Genomic DNA, 10,198 nt, shown 5'->3' on the forward strand with positions numbered 1-10,198 from the left:
ATTTATTCCCTTAACTACTTGAATATGCCTAGAGCTACTTGTGCCTATCTTCATATGTAAACCTCATGTGCTGTAACCTTATTTCCTTATGTTTGTACTATTTAGTTGTTCAAACTTGTGCAATAGATGTTGTTTCAAGAGCATGTCCTAACTTTGACTTAAATTATCTAACTCAAACGGGAAACTTAATGGGTGTTAATGGGTTGCGAATTTTTGGACAAGATTACTAAGATATTGATTGGTTGACGGGATGCGTTCCCTATTTGGAAGTTAAAATCTTGCGCAAGTGGTTTTCGGAACCCTTGAACGGAGCGGTTGTATTCGGACCCTAGGTATTTGGTGTAAGGAGGGATTTGGGCAAGGTCCATTATTACCGTCTCTTTTGAGGCCCTGCGGTTGGCGCTACGCGGTATATAACCGTTGGTAGGCATTCGAGGTTAGTTTTGAAACAAAGCAGCAAAAGAGGGGGCATACCAAATAATCCGTGTCCGATTCTTGTGGCTGGGAGGGCAAAGTCTCTTTGGGGGATTTCTAGATTTCTAACATCTAACCTTGTAATCCTTTATTATTGAATGATTGTCATGCTTCATTACTTGCTTGTTATAATTGTGATGGTGTATTGGATTGGGAAAAAGGGATGAGATGTGTGTGCGTTTACTGGGCATTCAAAGCTCATGGCGTTTCATGCCAGGTATTGAAGAAACGTATGAAGCCAACGAAGAGTCAAAGACATTTGAGGACTTAAGTTTTCCTTAGAGAAAGTTTGGAACCATTTCGCTCATTAGTCTAATTGTGCTTTTATTTATTCTTTTTGGATTGTAATAGTAATGGAACTCGTTTTGTAAATTTAAAATTTGAGATGCTGTAATTATTATTTACTTTGTAATCTTATGCCTATGTTTGCGTTGCTTATGAGACCTTGCATCAATGCCTTTTAAGATCTATCAAAAGGGTGGTGCACTACCTAAGAAAGCTGGACTTAGAAGGGAGGCTAACTTGACTCCTCCGGCGATCTGGGATCTTACTTGGTTATTGGCATAGGATTCATTAGTGTCGTTTCCTAGACTCTTAACCTTAGATAAACCCTGTATTTAATTGATAATATATTCTCTGAAGTTCGCGATATTTGGGGCGTCACATATGGTGATCCAATTCTTCTAGCCAATTTAGTAGTTACCAATTCTTCTAGCCAATTTTAATATTGGTACCATGTGTAAGTATGTATTGTACCCATGTATTCTAGTGTTTGTTTTGAATTTATCACCATATATATATATATATATATATTGTTTATGATTATCAAATGTTAAATATACTTGGAAAGTAATATAATGCTTCTTATAATAATTACAACTATATATAACATGGGCATTGATTTAGACCCCCTTAAAACACTCACCCCCATAACCCCCTCACACACATGGAGGTTGGGGATTGGGTGAGAAGAAAAAAAAAAAAAAAAGGAAAAATTGACCAATCAAAACTAAAGGGGGTCAAGGGGGTGACCCCCAAAGGGGGTCTCAACCTTTATTCATATAACATATATTTATCAAAAGAGGATTTTTCCCTGACTACATCTGACGTATGCAAATGGTTCAAGGTCACTTTGCCATTCAATCTACATGGACGTAGCTTATGTAAAATTTAAAACCCAAAGATATGAAAAAAATAAATAATAAATTTAAATGTTAAGCATGAACATTTGGTTAAAATGTTTTAAGATTCAAGTTGTCCCTTTTTGTTTTTAATATTCTTTAATTGTATATATGAAAAATATCTGAAAAGAATGTATCGACCTATATTTCAATTACATTATCATTCAAGCAAGAACATATTTACAGAACAACTGTTAATCAAGCTGTCTAATTTCACTACAAGAATTTGCACTTTTAGTGACCACTTTCTACGACCAATATAAAAGTTGGTAGCTAAAAGTTACCTTTGGCAACCAAATATTAATTAGTCACGAATGATCATTATTTTTGGTGACCAAATATGAGTTGGTCGTAGAAGGTCATATTTTGGGGACCAAAAAATGAGTTGGTCGCATAAAGTGATATGCGTTTGGTGACCAACTAGAAATTTGGTCCCGAAAGGTCACATTTTGGCGACCAAAAAATAAGTTGGTTGTGGAAGATCAAAAATAAGTTGGTTGTGAAATTAGCGACCAAAATTTTAGTCCCCAAAAACTTATTTTTCCCAACCAAAAATATTTTAGTTGCCGTATATTGAGTTTTGGCTACTAAAACAATTTAGTCGCCGTATGGAAAATAAAAAATAAAAAAAAAATTCTTTGGCGAATAAAAATTTAGTCGCCAAAAACTTATTTTCTGCAACCAAGAAAAACTAGTAGCCAAATTAGTACTTTTAGCGACTAATATTTTAGTCACCGTTGATTGAGATTTGGCGACTAAAAAAGGTTGTCGGCGAAAGTACCTTTTCTGCAACTAATATGGTTTTTTGGTCACCAAAAGTTTGGGGGGGAAATTTGAAATGTGGTGGGGGGAATTGAAGTTTTTTTTGCGATAAAAAAATTTTGTCGCCGATTTTAAAACGACGTCGTTCTATACCAGGAAAATAGAAAAAAAAATTAAAAAAACCCTAATCTCCCATCTCTAGCTCGCTCCCTACGTCTCTCTATGTTGGTCCGCCCTCTCCCTCTCTGTGTTGTCTCTCTCAATCGGTGCCCACTCTCTCTAGCTCACCGAAGTCCCTCACCACCATTGCTCACGTCCGTCGCACATCGCCACCGTCGTAAATCGCCATCGCCCTCTGTCTTTCTCTCACACAGATCCTCAGACCACACTCAACCGACAACCCCCCTCTCTCTCTCTCTCTCTCTTTCTCTCTGTGTTCAGTCTTTTCTCTGTATCTCTGTCTTCTTGTCTCCCTCTGTGATTTGGGTTCAGGTAGGTGTTTGTCGCCTCTAAATCTGCAGAGGCAGCTCTCTGGCCTCTAAATCTCGCAAGGGCTTTCCGTCTCCCATCTCTCTGACAAAGAAAAATGAGTTGGTTGTTCAGACCCCCTTCGATCCTGGTACTCTCTCTCTATAATCTATCTATCTGTATATGTAATTGATCAGATCATATCTCTGTGTGAGTTAAATTACTCTTCCTCTGCCCTTTGTGTGGTGTGTTCATGTAATTCAGATTCAGAATCAAATTTGAAGAACTCTAATGGAAATTGTGTGTAGTGGGTATTTTGTTTTGAAGCGATTGAACTCCAATTGAGTTACAAATTGAAAAGAATTCGATGGAAATTTGATATTCCCATAACTAAATTGAAAAGAATATTTGTGATTGTCAAACCATATTTTCTGATCAAATAAAGTTCTGTTTCTATGTTTCACGTCTTAACAATTCCAGATTGAAAATTGCTTTGCTACTATTTCCTTATCTTAGCAGTTATTTCTCTTTATCTGTCATCAGGCTAGGTTGAACGAGATCATAACTTCGGGAGCAAAGGACATTCATAGCAACAAATCGGTTGATGCACCTTGGACGGTCGATAGAGCTAGAATTCCTTCTAATGCTTTTGAGCTTCTACCCAAATTGGTAATTGGAGTTTGGCTGAATCAACTTCAGTAGCATATTTCAAATCTTATTTTTCAATTGTTGATGAAATGGAATTTATTCAGAATCTGATAGGTTGATGAGAAATCTTAAATTCCTTTCTGACCTTGTAGTGTGGTTTTTGTTCTCATTCTGCTGAGTTATGCAATGAAAAAAAAAAAAAAATCAGTGTAGATACTACTTTCACCACCCTAATTTACAGCTTATTTTCCATCATGCCATTGGTTCACTTCAAATTCCCTGGTTCTAAAACCAAATATTCTTACGGATCACAAATTGAAAAGAATTCGATGGAAAAGAATTTTTTGGTCATATGGAACAGAGGGTGAGTTATATGTGTTTTGATTCGATGTTTTGTGAAAATTTTAAAAACAAAGGTACGAAAAAATAGAAGATATGTCCTTTACATATAGTCAGACCGTTTCATGTCAATGTGGAAAGCCTCTAGTAAAGATATGTTCTTTACATATGCATTTTTTATAATATATATTTATTTGTCTCATTTTTTATAAGATGCTCAATTGAATCACTTTGCAAAGCCTCTAGCAAATTTAGTTGTGCTTGAAGGTGATTGCTTAGATGTTACTGGTGATGGCAATGAATTAGAATCCTACCTAATCCCATTGATATGATTCTTATGTGTTAATTGTGTGTTTAGGGTTTGTGAAATTGATTTTATAGTGCGTTAGTTCTAAATCATTGTTAAGTTCTTTTGTTTTTTTCATTACGCTTACGCACCTAACAAATTGCTAAGAAACATACATAAAATTAGTAATTGATATTGGTACAAATGCAAAGACACATTCCAGGGAAAAAATCATTGTGTTTGCATTTTATAATCTTTTTAGCAATCTAGATTTACTTCCTTCAAAGAGGTCTTTCTAGTAGCAATTTACTAGGGAGGAAAATAAAAATGAAAAAAGTGAACATGTAAACAACATTGTTACCGGTGGGATATTTGTTGTAGAGTTCTAGGAATGCGCATATCTTGACTTTTATTAAGTTAGCTTCAAATTGCGTACTTTAACATGATTGCATATTGTCTTACGTACCCCGTCAAGAAAGTCTTACAAGTCTAAGTCTTGTTAAGTTCTGTGAGTTAGACACGAGAAGCATAAATAAAGAAAGAAAGGAGCAGAGAAGCAGCTTCATTGATTTCTCTGCTGCTTCTATAGAGGATACATTGCTCTACGAATGGAGATAAAAAGTGGCACAAGCACACATCTTCCCCCATCTGCCCTCATTTTGACTCCAAGTTATTTAGCTATTATGAGGAACTTCATTAATTTTCATTGTTGTAGCATATACTAGTAACTGAGAAGATTGAATTCTATTTTGATTCATATATGTTGGAATGAAATCAGTAAAAGGGAATTATATTTTCATTCACACACAGGTTTGATTCTTGACTTTTTTATTTTATTTTTCCCTCCAAAATACTATGTATATTTCTTGAGAAAAGATTATCTTCTTGTTAAGAGATTGACATTGGACTGAATATGTGTTTCTATTTTGCATTTGATAGGGTTGAATAGTCACCTACATGTTGCACGTAAAGCTTCCATTTTTTCACTTTTGTTCCCTAGGATGCTTTTTTGTCTCATAGTTAGAACATGTAGATTTTATTAGTTTAGGGTATAGCTAATGTTACCTGAAATTAAAAAAATAATAAAATGCCAAAGCCAGGGAGTTTTATTGGTTATGGGTAAAACAATGTATCCTTAGTTTGAGTACAGCAGGGAGAATCTAATCTAGTGTAATATCACACATATTATTATTTAAGTATTCATAGTTTCTTCCATATTAAAAAGATGAGAGAGGTCTGAGATATCCTTTGTGCATATATCCACTAACATCTATTAGTCAATTGAGACAATCTAATATATTACATCAGATTCCTTGCAGAAAACTATCATCTCAAAACTGTACTACATATCATAAGTCACTGGTTTAGAAAAAGCTGCACGTGGCCCAAATTTATTTTGTTGTTTTCTCTTGTAATGACTTGATCAAATGATAAATAGCTGTTGATAGACATCTAGTCCGTTATTTATTTTGTTGTAGCAACTTTTGAAGCAGCTTTAGTCATTGCATGTTTTCTAATGGCCTAGTGTAGCTTTGAGTTTTTATTTATGAATTATGAAACTTGTGAATGGCACAAGGGTATCCATCTTCATCTTTGATGGATTGCAGAACATGGAGATTGATTAAAGCTATTAATGTGAATCTAACAGAAACTAGGACTTGTCCTTCTCATGGTTGGTTAGTTTTCCAACCAAGAGGATTGACCTTGGCCTCCCTCCTTGCAATAATGTATATTTTGTTTAGTATTTTGGATAAATCATTGTTAAGGACTAAATCTTTATACTTTTGGGTCCTACTGATTGTAAAACATATGTCCTATTTGAATCAAGCTTGAATTCTGAAATTGCTTATGTCCTGTTTATTGCCAACCAAAGGGAAGGGGAATTTATGTCCTATTTTTTTTCTTTCTTATGTTTGTTTGGTTATGGTATATTGAGTTACCAAAGAGTTTTGGGTCTTTATATCTCTCAACCTTGTCATTTTAACCTCTAGCAGAGCAACTAAAATTGACATGAAACAATTTTGTAATGGATATCACATGCATGCCATCTACTTTTACCATCACTCAGCACTGCCTTATGTTATGACATTGACTTAAAATAAGCTGCCAGTACGTACTTGTTCCTATATATTAAGGTTCACCTAAAAAATAAGAAATTTTTTTATCCAAGGTGGTAGGCATTGAAACATGTATTTTTCATACTCTTTTATTTGATATTTGCTGTTTGATTGTCAAGAAAATATTAGAAAGTTGCACCATCTTGGAGACCGTGCAGAGCATTATCTAAACAAAGAAACAATAATATTTTAAGAATCAATAGGCTGTAATTAAGAATTGCAAAGTGTTATTTTCAAGGAGTTTCCAAATTTCTATTTCAGAAGTGGTTAAGATGTGCATGTATACTATATTATTCCTATTTTTCATTTTTATAATAAGGGAAGCTAAAAAGGGACCCTTTTGAGGGGATGAGGAGGGGTGACCCTTGAGGGTTTCAAAATAGGTGTATCTTTACATTTGATTTTGAATGTCAAGTTGTTGAATATATAATAAGAAAAAATAAAGAACATATAAATAACTACCAAGAAACATTCATGTACTCATATAACTTGCTCCATCTTTTTTTATTTTTATTTTCATGGTTTCTTAGCGATAAACATATCACTCATGACCATTGACCACTTGATGCCACTTCATAATTATTTTGATCATCGAACTCTGTATTTATTATGCATATGAGATCTCTCTTCTTTCTCAGACTAGTTTATGATAAACAACTCTGACTTCGAGATTGAATTTCCAGTATGATTGTTCAGCGTGGAAGAGATAAACAATTTGAATAGTAGGTCACAATCTATTTGATACCTAGGCAAAATATTGAATTTGTAAATAAAAAATACAAATTCATCATTTTTGCAATACAGAAAAACCAATGCTTAGATCAAATTCTATAGTCTTCTACAAAACACATTTTGAAATTCACCAAAATACGACTATAAGCTAAATCAAAAACCATAAAGGAAGGTCCAATTGCTAAAAATATATAGAAATGAAATGATTTTAGTGCCCTTTATAAAGAGAAAATATGTCTTACCTGTTAGGTGGAATCATAGTCCCCTCTTGCTGGCAGGCTGTTTTCTATTGCCGGTTCATCTCACAGCATGTTGTGTACAAAATCATAACAATACCTGCAATTACCAATGGCATCATCAATATTCTCAATATCTATTAAAATGTTCATAGAGATCATTTTCAATAAAACTGACTTTTGGTAAAGATGGTTGTTAGTAAAATAAAGAACATATTTCTTGAGAATATTGTCTCCTTATTACTTGTTCATTTATTTGTTGTAGGATCTTAGCAATCCAATTTTGTTGAATGCCATCAAAGGTATGAAAACACTATAGCGATCCCGGGTTTACCCTTGTTGAACAGTGATCCGGACATGTGTCCGTGGATGTTGGTAGTTGATTATTATCTTGTTTACATCATTTTTACTTCGTATTTGAGTTATAGGATGTGTTGGGCAGGTTTGTTATGGGTTGGTTGAGTTTAGAAACCAAAACTAGTTGCCCAGATTTTTGGCCTGTCTGCTCGAGCGGGTCTTCTTGCGCTCGAGCGGGGATTACACACTTCCAGTATTTCGTGTCTCTGCAAAACTTCTGCAGATGTGATTTTTGCGCTCGAGCGGGTTTGTTTACGCTCGAGCGGTGGTGCTCGAGCGGGTCGGTGGGCGCTCGAGCGGGTAGTACTTCCAGAGTATAAGTTCTGGGAGGGGGAAATCCACGCTCGAGCGGACTGGTTTTCGCGCTCGAGCGGAAGTGCTTTATTCTTGTGTCTTGGCGCTCGAGCGGGCCTTATTACGCTCGAGCGTGTCCAGATTTTTGTTCTTGGCGCTCGAGCGTCGTGTTCTCCGCTCGAGCGGGTCATGCGTATATGAGTTATCCGCTGGGTGATTTCAAATCACTTTTTGCTTTTCTTTCTCTCTCCTACTTTTTCTAAAAGCCATTTTGAGAGCTCCTCTCTCTAAAATCTTGCCTTCTCTCTAGATTTTGATCTAGCTAGGGTGAGTTCCTCACCTTCAGCCTTTGTAAAAGTCGTGTTGATCGTCGAGGGCGTCGTTTTCATCCGAGAATCTTGGTCTTTGGAGCATTTTGATTTTGGTCTTCATCTCCTTTGGAGCTCAAACTTTGAGGTAGGGATATCCTACTCCTCTCTATGGATTTTGTTTTTAAATTTTGGTATTTTGAGATGTTGGGGTTGGTTTGGTAATTTTGTGAAAGTTTGGGGCTTTTGTGTTATTTTACAAAAGTTGGGGTTTTATTTATAATAAACCTAGAAGCACGTTTGGTATAGAGAAATGGAATAAATGTTGAATCCTTGATGAAAATGGGACCTAAGGGTTGGGATGGTAATTATGGAAAATGACCTAATTACATTGTTTGATTAATTGAGATAATTAATCGTGAGAAATGAGGAAATGAAATGGAATTGTTGAGATTGGGAATGTATGGGGAAAAAGGGTGTAGTTGAATTATTTATCACTCACCGAATTGAAATGTTGATTGAATATCTATTTGTGCATTTATTTTCTGTTTAGAAATAATTGTTTTGGGCTATCGGTGGAGGATAGTCGTGATTGTTGTAGACAATGCATGATGATTAGGCAAACGGAAACTAATCAATGGAATGTGTCATGAAATTTGACGGTTGATAGAATACATTAATTGTATGTATTGAGTGATTGTATATAGAACCAATGTGTTTGTATACGTTATGTGTAGAGGAGGAGATGGGGGATGTACTCCGCGGTTTAGGGGAAGATAGGGGATGTACCTCTAAACCGGATAGTGTTGGGAGGAGATAGGGGATGAACTCCGTAGATACAGCTCATACGCTTGTCTAGAGAAGTGAAGATAGAGCTTGTATGCTTATCTTTGTGAAGTGTGGATATAGCTTATATGCTTATCTGTGAATGTGGGATATTGTTGTTATACATATCTGTTAAGAATGTGGATATAGCTTATATGCTTATCTGTGAATGTGGGATATAGTTTTTATACATATCTGTTGAGAGGATGATAGAGCTAATATGCTTATCTGTTGAAAAAGGGAAAATGAAAAGTAACTTGGACTCATAAGTCGTATGACATAAATATGTGATTTATGTGAATGTATCAGTGTTGGCCATCTATCAATTGCTAATCTTTTAGTCATTGTTCATGGTTGGTTTAGTGTATTTCTACTGGGCTGTGGCTCACCCTATATGGGAATATCATTTTCAGGTACAGGTAGCATGCCACCTCCAAGGACAAAGCTTGGGAGGCTAGAGGCGGACATACTTTTGTCGTTTTATTTTTGATGTATTACATGTAAATTCAAGCCAAGGGCTAAATATGTAAATGGGTTAGTACTCTTTTGTTGTAACCAAGTGTTAACTTGGAAAGCTGTAAGCCCGTAGGGCATTTTGCTTTTGTTGTTAACATGTAATACTTTTGTAATGAAACTCTGATGAACGTAAGGTTGTGGGACTTTTATATATCAATGCATATTTATTTGATGGGTTTAATGTAGTTATTTTGAGGGTGTTACAACTTGGTATCAGAGCGTACCGGGTTCGAATACTTTGGGTACGTGGGAAGTGATTAGGATCACAATGGGTTTGTCTCGCTTGATAGAGACTTAGATGTAGTGTCATATGCTATGTGCTTAATTGATAACATGCTTATGTGACTATGTGGGTATGGGATTTAATTTCTTGGATGTTGATTGGATCCTTGGGTTTCTGGGAGTCTTGTTGGAAAAGCACTTGATCAATGCTGTTTCTAACCGGAACTCTAGTAACGCCTCGGGACTATCATTATCCGAAAATGAAATTCGTAAGTGCTTATGTGTTTATGTGCTTACGTGGAGTGAATTACAGTTGTCCGTGCATTAGGACGTAAGTGTTTAGTTTCGGCACATTTATGAATGTGCTAACGTTCTGTATTACCTTTATTAGGATGTCAGGATGAGGAAGATGTGCTAGGCGTGGTAGGCCTGC

The sequence above is a fragment of the Camellia sinensis genome, chromosome 12 (genome assembly GCF_055761805.1).
Source record: "Camellia sinensis isolate YWXY chromosome 12, ASM5576180v1, whole genome shotgun sequence".
NCBI lineage: Eukaryota > Viridiplantae > Streptophyta > Magnoliopsida > Ericales > Theaceae > Camellia > Camellia sinensis.